The 12,303-nt window shown below is 43.0% G+C and overlaps 1 protein-coding gene and 1 non-coding gene across 2 annotated transcripts in view; both read right to left on the reverse strand.

Annotated features, from left to right (window-relative positions):
* LOC129502011 (uncharacterized) overlaps window positions 1-12,303 on the reverse strand; it is a 37,306-nt gene that overhangs the window by 11,317 nt on the left and 13,686 nt on the right. The window lies entirely within an intron of this gene.
* LOC129502261 (U6 spliceosomal RNA) lies at window positions 5,591-5,693 on the reverse strand. Its single transcript, XR_008662914.1, has one exon. It is a non-coding gene; the product is annotated as a U6 spliceosomal RNA (small nuclear RNA).

The raw sequence follows: 12,303 nt of genomic DNA on the forward strand, positions 1-12,303 counted from the left end.
AGGTGAGTTATTAATTATACAGAGGAAAAAGTACCCTTATAGCGGAGAACTATCCCAGACATCATAATGTTGACCACCACAGCAAGTGTCCAATACTCAAACACTAACAGGACAAACTGAAATCATGTTACTCCAGACCAAAATGTGGAACCAGAATAATCTCAAGGAAGCAATCATATAAACCCCAATTGAGGGGCCCTCTAAAAAATGAGGCATTTGTCCTCTTCAAAAATGTACATGTCAAGACAAAGTAAGGCGGAGGAGTGCTTCCAGATTATGGGAGATTAAAGAGATTTGACAATTGAATATCTTGCTTAATCCATGGTTGGAGCCAAGTCTGAGAACAAAGGTTTATAAAGGATATTATTGGGACAATCACCAAAATGTGACTATGAGAAATATATTAAGCAACAATATTATATTAATTTCTTGAATTTGATGATTTTTCAGAGATTATACAAGAGAATGTCTTTGTCCTTAAGAGATATACTCTGAATTATTTAGGTGCAAAGAGTATATAATTAGTCTCAGTGATTCAGCAAAAATGTCATTACGTAAGATAGATGTCTCTCTCTATATGTCTGTGTGTATATATATATATCTGGGCGCATACAAACATGTACATATATGGAGAGAGTGTTAATGAGCAAATGGGCCAAAAATGTGAATAGATGAAAGATATAGAGAAAATATATATGGGGATGTGTGAGTCAGGATAATACCTAGAAATCACATTTCTAGGTCAAAGGTAAATACTACATACTTTTGTTAGATATTGCTTTGTTCCCTTCATCAGGGGATGTACCATTTTGGATTTCCACCAGTCAAGTATGAATATCCACTTCCCCACTTGCCACAGAGTAGTTTGTCAAGATTTTGAGTTTTTGTCCCGGTGACGGTGCACTGTGGCTTCAATGTGTGTCTTGTGATGTGCACAGAGCTTGCACTCTTTCACCAGGTAAGTGGCTCCTAAGACATTCTATCAGAGAAATGGCTTCCACTCAGGTTCCAGGTATTCTTTCAACCCCAATCCCTTTTTCCTCCCTGTCTAGACAGATAAGGTTAGTCAGATTGCAGGAATGGGGTCCTCACGGTCGTCATCATCATCATCATCATCATCATCAAATTTGCCTAGAATGAGAGTGGGCACTCGATACATTTGTGCCAGTGGTGCACTTGCATGGAACTGGACAACTTGCCCAGACATTTTGCTTCCATCTCAATCTGCACAGCAATCTCTTCCACTGGGCACACAGACAACACCCTCCTCCTTGAGTGGTGAGGAAAAGGAGATTCAAGGAGATGAAATGGCTTATTCAGCCAGCAAGTGGAGAATACAGGACTAGAGACACATTCGGATTCCTAGTAAGTGCCTGTAAAGTTAGGGAACAGTTCTCAAGACTACCCTCACTTCTGACACCCATAGCAAGTCTAGGGATCCCCACCCTAAGCGCCCCAAGTTCAAGAATTCACAAGAAGGACTATCAGCACTTGCTGAAACCTATTATACTTACTGTTCTGATTTATCACAGTGAAAGGATACAGATTAAAATCAACCAAGGGAAGAGATGCATCAGGTAGGGCCCAGGAGAGTTCCATATATACACAAAGCCTCAGCTGTCCTCTCCCAGTAAAGTGGAGAGTGTTGATTCTTAGCAACAATTCATGACAATATGCATGGACTATTGCCACCCAGGAAAGTTTACTCAAGCCATGAGTGCGGAGTTTTTCTTGGGGCTCTTGGGATCTTGTGGACATGGCTGGCTGCCCACATGGCTGACCTCGGTCTCCGGTCTATCCAAGGCTGAGCCGATACCACCTGACCAAAGCCCTCACTACAAATCGCATTGTTAGACTATCTGGCATGACCCAAGACATCCAAGTAAACAAAATCGCTCTTATCAGGCAGCACATTCTCAGGGTTTAGAGATCACCTCCTGGGGGTTTAGGAAAAAGACCAGATCTCTCTTTGGGCAAGGTTAAATCTTTATTGCATAACGCCCTTTCCTTGTAATCCATTACAACAAGTGGAGTACCTGCACCTCTCAGCGTCTGCAGCCGCACAACTTTGATGGAGAAATCCCAACCTGGCTGCGTAGCAGGACTGGAAAATGGAAACTGAGCAGAGCAGAAGGGAGGAGTGGCATAGGGGAGCGCAGAAGTGAATATAACAACAGCCCTCTGCAAGAAAAAGCAGTCGATTCTGGTGATTGAGAATTTGCGTCCCATACTTTCCTCTGTTCATCATGGATGGAAGGAAAGTGCTTCCTTGACCCCACTTGTTTCTGGGGTCAGGTTCAGCTGGCCTCAGTATCTCTCTCTGATTGAGTGCAGCCAGACCCTTAGGGGGCACACATTTTCAGTTTGGGCAGCCAAAAAGAAAAAAAAGGAATCCAAAAGATTAACAAACCTCATTCTTCATCAAATTACATTTCCTGGTGAGGTACTGTTACAATGAAAATTGGCTTGCAATTTGTGCAAAAGGTGTAAATTCACCTCTTTTTTATTCACTTTTTAAATCTTAGCCGTGGGAATGTTGTTGACACTTGGAAAATTATATTACCTCTAAATAGGACAAAGTTCAATAGAGATGAGGCCAAACCTTACAATAGAGGGGAGGAGGAGAAGGAGGGGCAAGCAGGGAGCTGGGATTGAGAAGAAAAGTCTTGTTCACTTTCCCTCAGAGCTTCCTCTAAGCACAACTCTGTGTCCTAAAGGAGGACAGGAGAACTTCTGTCCAGTTCCCCAAACCAATCCCAGCTGTTCTCGGGATTTTCATTCTCTTCCAGCCTTCCTTGGAAAGGAAGCCACAGCCAGAGGCAACTATTTTATTTCTTCCTAACACAGACAAAAGCTTGGAGAGACCCAAACTCAACACTTGGGTTACCAAAGCCTTGATAGGTGCTTATTGCGGGCACAAGACTGAAATAATGAGAAGGCTTGTCATTAGTGATCGATGCCCCCCTTCCATTACCCTGTCTCATTCCCACAAATGAACCAAAAGCCTCCTCCCAGGCATACTTACTGATTAACAAATATTTACCCATTAATGTCAAGCACCCATTAATGTCAAGCATTGGTGGGAGTGATGATGGGCAGACGCAAATGACAAAAATAAACCAAATACATACTAGCAGGTGGCCACTGTTTATAGGGGAGTAAAACAGTGTTTGGGTGGTTTTCTGGTGGTCAGCAATGGTCTCTTTAAGAAGGCTGACTCAGCTACAAGAGCATGTACCTCTTGATCTCAGGGTTGTGAGTTCAGGCCCCATATTGGGTGCAGAGATTACTTAAAACAAATAAATTAAAAAAAAAAAAAAAGAAGAAGGTGACATTGAAATAAAGGCTTGAAAGACAAGAATGAGTCAGCAATGTTAAGAGCTTCTGTGGGAAAAGAAAAGAGAAACAACCTTGACTTGATGAAGAAGCCCTGACTCACCCCAGAATATGTGGAATCAAATAAGGTGAACTGAACTGGCTGAGATGTGACTTCCAAATGTTTGAAACAGAAATGAATCTCCTTTACAGAAAAATTAAGAAAGCTACAGTGCTCTCCATGAGGAGGAAAGGCAGATTACAGAAAAGGGCCTTGGGCTGCTCTACTAAAACCCACCAAAAAGGCTCCAGGGCTTCCTCCAACACTTGCCCGATGGGTACCCCTATGATTTTCTGCACAGTGAAGTGAGAAGGAGCAGGGACTCTGGCCTCAGAAGGATGAAGCTTTGAGTCCTGGGTTTGTAACCTTAGGCAAAAAGTAATGAGCCAGAGCCTCCCTTTCCTTATCTGTAAAAAGAGTATAATGAACACTCCCACTCACTGGGGCCAGGAGGGCAGCATGCAATGAATGGCCCGGCACACAGGACTCCAGAGAGTGACTCATTGCCACCCAGGATCCTTGGGATGGCCAAGGAGGACAGTTCAGTGGAATAAGCATGGTTCCCTTTGGTGGCCCCAGGGGTAGGGTTAGGAAAGGAGTAAGGAACATCTTTACCCTCTGGTGGGCTCTTTTCTAGCAAACTCCTGGCAAGTACAAAGGGCACTATGCCACGCTGCTGATTATATAACTGGTTGCATAACTGCTTAAGGGAAAACATAACTCTACTGAAGGTTGCGATTTAACAGAATCATTTGTAATTGTTTTAAAATAAACCATTTCCCCACACCAACATGGAAATAGCCACCATAACAGACAATGCAGGTGGCATTGCAACCATCTAGAACATTCTGGTTTCTAGGGGTTGTTCAACATAAACTGAAAGAAAAAGGCAAGAGTCCATCTTTTTTTTTTTTTTTTTTTTTTTTAGTAAATATGTAGACCTATTTTATTTGTTAAGAGTAAATGTCAGGGATCCCTGGGTGGCTCAGCAGTTTAGCACCTGCCTTCAGCCCAGGGTGTGATCCTGGAGTCCTGGGATCGAGTCCCACGTCGGGGTCCCTGCATGGACTCTGCTTCTCCCTCTGCCTGTGTCTCTGCATTTCTCATAAATAAATAAATAAAATCTTAAAAAAAAGAGTATCAATTTTATTTAGGTACACAAATGATCAGAATTCCAGTCCTGGCTGGGTAGCCTTGGGCAAGTTACTTAACCTTTGCTACTCAAAGTGTGTGCCAGCAGTAGACAGATACCTGGGAGCTTGATGGAAATGTGTTACATCAGGGCCCACCCCATATTTGCTGAAACAGAGCCTGTATTAACAAGATCTTCAGGTGATTTTATGCACGTGAGAGGTGGGGAAGCATTCATTGTACTGCATACCTGAAACTACTATAACACTGTATTTTAACTAACTGGAATTATTATTATTGTTGTTGTTGTTATATTTTTTAAGTAATCTCTATACCGAATGTGGGACTTGAACTCATGACTCTAAGATCAAGTCGTATGCTCTACCTCCTGACCAAGCCAGGTGCCTCTTAACCGGAATTAAATGAAAACAGGGGTGTCTGGGTGGCTCAGCTGGTTGGTTGTGTCTGCCTTTTGCTCAGGTCATGATCTCGGTGTCCTGGAATTGAGCCCATGTCAGGCTCCCTGTTCAGTGGGGAGTCTGTTTCTCCCTCTTCCTCTGCTGCTCCCTGCTTGTGCCTGCTTGCTCTTTCCTGCAAATAAATAAGAAAATTAAAAAAAAAAAAAAAAAAAAAACGAAGACTTAAAAAGCCAAAAAAGAAAAAAACAAAAAAAACAAAAAAAACTAGGGAAACATTGATTTAACATCTCCAAGTGTCACTCTCATAAGAGAGGAGCCAAAGTGGCTTTTAAACAAATTAAATATAAATATAACCAGCTTTTAAAACAAATTTGCTAAGTCATTCTCACCAATTTATTCTTCCAAACAAGCTTTCGAATCCTTTGTCAGCATTCCACCAAAAAAAAAAAAAAAACAAAAAACAAAAAACCAACAACAAAACACCCCAGTGGAATTCTCATTAGAATTACATTAAAATATAAAATAATTTGAGAATTGGTATCTTTATAATATTTATTCTTCCTATCCAGGAACATGGGCTGTCTTTCCCATTTATTCAGTCTTTTTACTTTTTATTCAAGTATAACGATTCAATAATTCTATACATTACACAGTGTTCATCCTGATAAAAATACGGAACGCCATGAATTTGCGTGTCATCCTTGTGGAGGAGTCATACTAACCTTTTCTGTATAGTTCCAATTTTAGTATATGTGCTGCCAAAGCAAGCAATGATTTTTTTTTTTTTAGCAAGCAATAAATTTAACCAGCTTTTTAACAATTAAAAATTAAGCAGCTGGCTCAATCTTGGAGCTTGTGACTCTTGATCTCGGGATTGTAAATTTGAGCCCCATGTTGGGTGTAGAGATTACTTAATAAAATCTTTTTAAAAAATTAAGCAGAACAGAAAGTAAAGTGAAAAGCAGGGCAGCCTGGGTGGCTCAGCGGTTTAGCGCCACCTTCAGCCCAGGGCGTGATCCTGGAGACCTGGGATTGAGAGTCCCACGTCGGGCTTCCTGTAGGGAGCCTGCTTCTCCCTCTCCCTGTGTCTCTGCCTCTCCCTCTGTGTGTGTGTCTCATGAATAAATAAATAAAATCTTAAAAAAAAAAAAGTCCTCCTCCATCTCCCAACTCCTCCTCACCCCACAACACCCTACAATTCCTGTCCCCCACTAGCCATTCTCTGAACCTCCTCCAGCTTGGCCTGGTATTGGGTCTTTGTCCTTGGCAGGCAGGCAACCACCACACTCCAGGCATTATTTGCCTAGAGTCTGGGGGGTAGCAGTAAAAAATCACCCTTCCCTTCTATAAGCCAATATGTTCTTCAAAGAAATGCTCACTCTGATCAGGCTGACTGATCCCTCCCTTTCTCCTATAAAGCTCACAGGAGGGCATGGTTCCAGGTCAAAAACTGGTCCAGGGGGATCCCTGGGTGGCTCAGCGGTTTAGCGCCTGCCTTCGGCCCACAGTGGAATCCTGGAGTCCTGGGATCGAGTCCCACATCAGGCTCCCTGCATGGAGCCTGCTTCTCCCTCTGCCTGTGTCTCTGCCTCTCTCTGTGTCTCTCATGAATAAATAAATAAAATCTTAAAAAAAAAAAAAAAAACAAAAACCTGGTCCAGTCACCTCTTAGCAACTTATAAGGAGAGATCCCTACCTCTCTCTTAAGAATGTTAGGGTCAAAAAAAAAAAAAAAAAAAAAAAGAATGTTAGGGTCAGGGGATCCCTGGGTGGCTCAGCAGTTTAGTGCCTGCCTTTGGCCCAGGGCGTGATCCTGGAGTCCTGGGATTGAGTCCCATGTCGGGCTCCCTGCATGGAACCCGTTCTCTGCCTGTGTCTCTGCCTCTCTCTCTATTTATGTCTATCATAAATAAATAAAATCTTAAAAAAAAAAAAAAGAATGTAAGGGTCAGGGTAGCCCAGGTGGCTCAGCGGTTTAGTGCCGCCTTCAGTCCAGGGCCTGATCCTGGAGACCCGGGATCCAGTCCCATGTTGAGCCTGCTTCCCCCCCCCCCCCAATTATTATTATTTAAAAAAATTTTTTTATTGGAGTTCAATTTGCCAACAATATAGCATAACACCCCGTGCTCATCCCAAGTGTCCCCCTCATTGCCCATCACCCAGTCACCCCAACCCCCCACCCACTTCCCCTAACATTCTTTTTTTCTTTTTTTTTTTTAAAGATTTCATTTATTTATTCATGAGAGACAGAAAGAGGCAGAGACACAGGCAGAGGCGGCAGAGACACAGGCAGAGGCCTCTGCCTGTGTCTCTGCCTCTCTCAGTGGAAGAGCCTGCTTCTTCCTCTGCCTGTGTCTCTGCTTCTCTCAGTGGAAGAGCCTGCTTCTCCTTCTGCCTGTGTCTCTGCCTCTCTCTGTGTGTCTCTCATGAATAAATAAATAAAATCTTTAAAAACAAAGAAAAAAGGAATGTTAGGGTCTTGGAGGATATGGGTCACTCAGTGGGTTAATCAGCTGCCTTCGGCTCAAGTCATGATCTCAGGGTTCTATGATAGAGCCCTGAGTGGAGAGGGTGTCCCTGCTCAGCGGGGAGCCTACTTCTCCCTCCCCCTCTGCTCCTCTCCCCTGCTCATGCTCTCTTTCTCTCTCAAATAAATAAATAAAACCAGAAAGAAGAAGAAGAAAGAAAGAAAGAAGAAGAAAGAAAGAAAGAAAGAAAGAAAGAAAGAAAGAAAGAAAGAAAGAAAGGAGGAAAGAAAGAAAAAGAATGTTAGGGTCTTGTAACATGTCACTGCTATTCTTGGTTTGGAGCTTCAGCTGATATTCCTGGATAGGGGTCTGTTACAGTCTTCCAAATGTGGCAGTCTGTGGATTGATCCCAGAGACCTGATCCATCTCAGTGATCATTTCATGATCATTTCATGGTCAGATCCTTCAGTATGAATGTGACATGACTGAAATAGGACTTCGTATTAGTTTGTCACCTGGGCTTCTGACCCACCAGCTATAGACTGGAGGTTCCAAGGACCCTTTCCTTGGCCTTGATTAATTTGTTAGGGCGGCTCACAGAACTTAAGAGGAACACATTACTTACTAGATTTCTGGTTTATTATAACTCAGGAACAGCCAAGTGGAAGAGATGCACAGGGCCAGGCTTGGGGAAAGGGCGTGGAGCTTCCATGCCCTCTCTAGGGGCGCCAATCTCCCTAAATCTTCACGTGTTCACCAACCCACAAGCTCTCTAGACCAGTCCTTTTAGGTTTTTACGGAGACCTATTGGATAGGCTTGAATGATTAAACCACTGGCCACTGGTGATTGATCCAGTCTCCAGTCCTTCTCCCTAGTGTAGGTCAGGGACTTCCAGTTCTAACCGTCTCATCACATGGCTGGTTCTCAGGGCAACCAGTTCCCATTCTTAGGTGCTTCCAGAAGTCATTTCATTAATGTTCTTATCACTTAGGGAATTCAAGGGGGGGCTTTGGGCCAGACATGGAAGACCAAATATATACACAATCACAGTAGCACACTTGACACAAATATCCTTTCCTTAGCAAAATGCAGAATTGAGGAATATAAGCAGCCTGGATTTTCTTTTGATACCAACTAATTTATTTATCAAATATTTATTCATTTATTTTAAAGATTTTATTTATTTATTCATGAGAGACACAGAGAGAGAGAGAGAGAGAGAGAGAGAGAGAGAGGCAGAGGGAGAAGCAGGCTCCATGCAGGGAGCCCGATGCAGGACTCGATCCCGGGTCCCCAGGATCACACCCTGGGCCGAAGGCGGTGCTAAACCACTGGGTCACCCGGGCTGCCCCATCAAATATTTATTAAGGGTTTCCTCTGTGGCAGCGCTATACTGGCACTAGAGATATTTGATGATGAACAAGACAGGCAAAGTCGAAGTTGAAGAAAGACACCCGTATGAGATGGCTTCCGATTGTTTTTAATTCTGGAGGAAAAAACTCTCTGAGAACTGAAAATTTTACCTCTCAGTCTTGTGGAAAGTAAACTGAGGCACATTAAACATTTTTAGACTTTGAGCAAAAATCGACTGGAATCAGACAGCAGCATCCAATCTAGCAGACAAGAGTCCTGAGATGCTTCACAAAATGAAAGACTCTTATAGTCAGAAGGCAGCAGGAAGAAGGAAGTTATATGAGGCAAAAAAACAGGCTGGTTGCTTCAAGGTTACTTTCCTGTAGGGCATGGCAAGGGGTCTGTCAGGGGGATACCTAACTAGCACGATTCCTGACTGACTGGTTTAAGATTCCATTTCTGGGAGCACCAAGACTGTAATTCAGTTAAGTCTTGGTTTTGTGATGTGGGATTTAGCATAAGCACCCCAATATTAGGCTGACTGCCTTGTTTTTAAGTCCCAACCAAAGGTGAATCTTGTATCTTTATAAAGATTTGCTTGGGAGTATTTTCAATAGTTCAGCATTTTTAAAAACTATACTAATTTTGGAAAAGCTCACACAGTACATGATCATGGCCAAGTCAAATGGCCCTAGAAGGTACACAGGTAAGAGTCTGCCCCTTGCTCGTCACCCAACCCCATCTCCTGCTCCCTCCCCCAGGATTGGTAGGTGAGGTTTGGGCTTAACGCCTCCTAGCCAGCTCTCCTTCCTCCTCAGTCCCATCTGAGATCTTTGGACCAGAGGGTCTTGGCTTGTTGGACAAAGGGGGAGGAATGAGGACAAGTCCCCAGGCCCAATGGGAGGCCCTGAGTTCTCATATCCAACTTGCTGTTTGGAGTAAAGACATAGAAGTCATTCATTGTCAAATGCTTATTGATTGCCAGACACTGATCCAGACATTTGGAATACACCAGCCAATAAAATAGACAAAACTCTGCATTCATGAGAGCTTACATTCTAACATGGGAGGGCAGAGTGAAAAATAAACATGATAAGTAAATTACGGGAATTAGCCACCCTTCCTCCTTGGAGGTGAAGAGCTAGGAAGGGGTGGGCTGATGAGGGCCTGAGGTTAGACCAGGGCAAAAACATCTCCCTTGGGATGCCTGGGTGGCTCAGCGGGTGAGCATCTGCCTTTGGCTCAGGACATGGTTCTGGAGTCCCAGGATCAAGTCCCACATCCGGCTCCCTAGAAGAGCCTGGTTTTCCCTATGACTGTGTCTCTGCCTCTCTCTGTATCTCTCATGAATAAATAAATAAAATCTTTTTAAAAAATCCCCCTTCTCACTACTCTAATTGGAAAGAGCTTAAAGCTGGGAAGTATGAGTCCCTCCTTCCTTAATCATCTACAATGCAAAGCCACCACCAATGCCTCTAATACGAACAAGCAAACCCTAACAATGTTCTCTTGTGCTTTCCTTCAACAACAAAAATGAAATAGACTTCACAACACACGGGTCCAGTGAATCACCCATTTTTCTAGAACACTCCAAGCAGTATTCTGCACTATCACTTCTGGACAAGGAGCCATTTCTGATTTCCAGTAAGACTTCTTATAGCCAGTAGGTTGGAGATGTGGCCCAGTGTGAAAGGAGCGAGTGTACACTGGTCACAGGGCCACGGTCCTGGGTATGCCCTTGTGTGTGAAATTATCTGGTGTGAAACAGGGCAAAAATCACCCCTCTTCACTGGTCCTTTACTCACTTACCTAATTTTTAACTGTGGTAAAATATACATAACGATTACTGGTTTTTAAAAAAAAAATTTTTTTTTAATGTTTTACTTATTTATTTGAGAGAGACAGAGAGAGAGCACAGGCAGTGGGGAGGAGCAGAGGGAGAGGGAGAAGCAGGCTCCCTGATGAGCAGGGAGCCAGGTGCAAGGCTCCATCCCAGCACCCTGAGATCATGACCTGAGCTGAAGGCAGATGCTTAACCGACTGAGCTGCCCAGGTGCCCCTCTACCTGAACCATTTTTTTTTTAAAGATTTTATTTATTTATTCATAGAGACACACACAGAGAGGCAGAGACACAGGCAGAGGGAGAAGCAGGCTCCATGCAGAGAGCCCAACGTGGGACTCGATCTAGGGTCTCCAGGATCACACCCTGGGCTGCAGGCGGTACTAAACCGTTGCGCCACCAGGGCTGCCCTACCTGAACCATTTTTAAGTACATAGGTCAGTGGTACCAGGTACATTCATACTAGTGTAACCATCACCACCATCCACCTCCAGATCTTTTTTTTCATCTTGCAAAACTGAAACTCTGTACCCATTTAACAACACCTCCCCATTCCCCATCCCTGGCTCCTGGCACCCACTATTCTACTTTCTTTGTCTATGGCCCTGACTGCTCTAGCTCCCTCATAGAAGTGGAATCATACAGTATTTGTCCTTTTGTGTCTGTCTTATATCCTCTGCATAATGAAAGGTAATTTATAGTTCATTCATGTAATAGCAAGTGTAAGGATTTCCTTTCTCCTTTTTAAGGCTGAATAATATTCCACTGTATTTCTACACCACGTTGTGTTTACCCATTCAACTGTCCATGGAGACTTGGTTTGATTCCATCTTTCAGCTATTGTAAATCAGACTGCTATAAACATGGGTATACAGACAGCTGTTCATACCCTGCTTTCAATTCTTTTGGGTATATGCCCAGAGTGGAGTTGCTCTCCTCACTTTTCTTAATTATGAACTAAATGACTCGGTTATAAGAGAAAATCAGGATGGACAGGTAGTCTGTTGGATGTTTACCACCAGTTTGATAACCCAACTGAAGCCTTCTCATCTAAAGAAAGAGGGATTTTTGCCTTCTTACAGATTCATAGAAAGTCCCACTCACTGACATACTTTCAAATGCACCTCATTTCTGGTCTGTTTACACTCTGTGTGTGTGTGTGCAGAAACTGCACCCAGCACGGATTCATAATTTTATTAGGTGTTTTCCATACCCACCTCACAGCTGCATCAAATAATTTCAACAACAAGAAGCTAATTCCCCTTCACTGTAGAAACATAGTTTCCCACAATCTCTTGCCTTAGGTTTACGTAAAAGATCAAGTTTCATTCAAATGACAGGAAAAAAAAAAAAAGGATAGTGATCTAAAAAAAAAAGCACGTAAAGTGTCTGAAATAGAGTAAATAAGAAATGGACCAGCAGTTAAAAGGGGAATAATAGACCCCTAGCAATTTACGGACTTTCGGAGAAAACACATGAAGGTGTGCTCATTAGCAAAGATAATTAAAGAAATGGAAATGAAAAATGAGATTTTATTTTAAGCTCTGAGACTGGAGGATAGAGAGACTGGTCCTACAAAAGTCTGGTGAGGCTGCAGGGAAACAAACACTGAGGGTGGGAATGAAAATAAACGCAAGCTTTTTTTTAAGAAGGGATTTTTTAAAAAAGGTTTATTTATTTGAGAGAAAGAGAGAACACACATGAACAGGATGGA

Source organism: Nyctereutes procyonoides, unplaced genomic scaffold, assembly GCF_905146905.1.
Source record: "Nyctereutes procyonoides isolate TBG_1078 unplaced genomic scaffold, NYPRO_anot_genome, whole genome shotgun sequence".
NCBI classification, from domain to species: domain Eukaryota; kingdom Metazoa; phylum Chordata; class Mammalia; order Carnivora; family Canidae; genus Nyctereutes; species Nyctereutes procyonoides.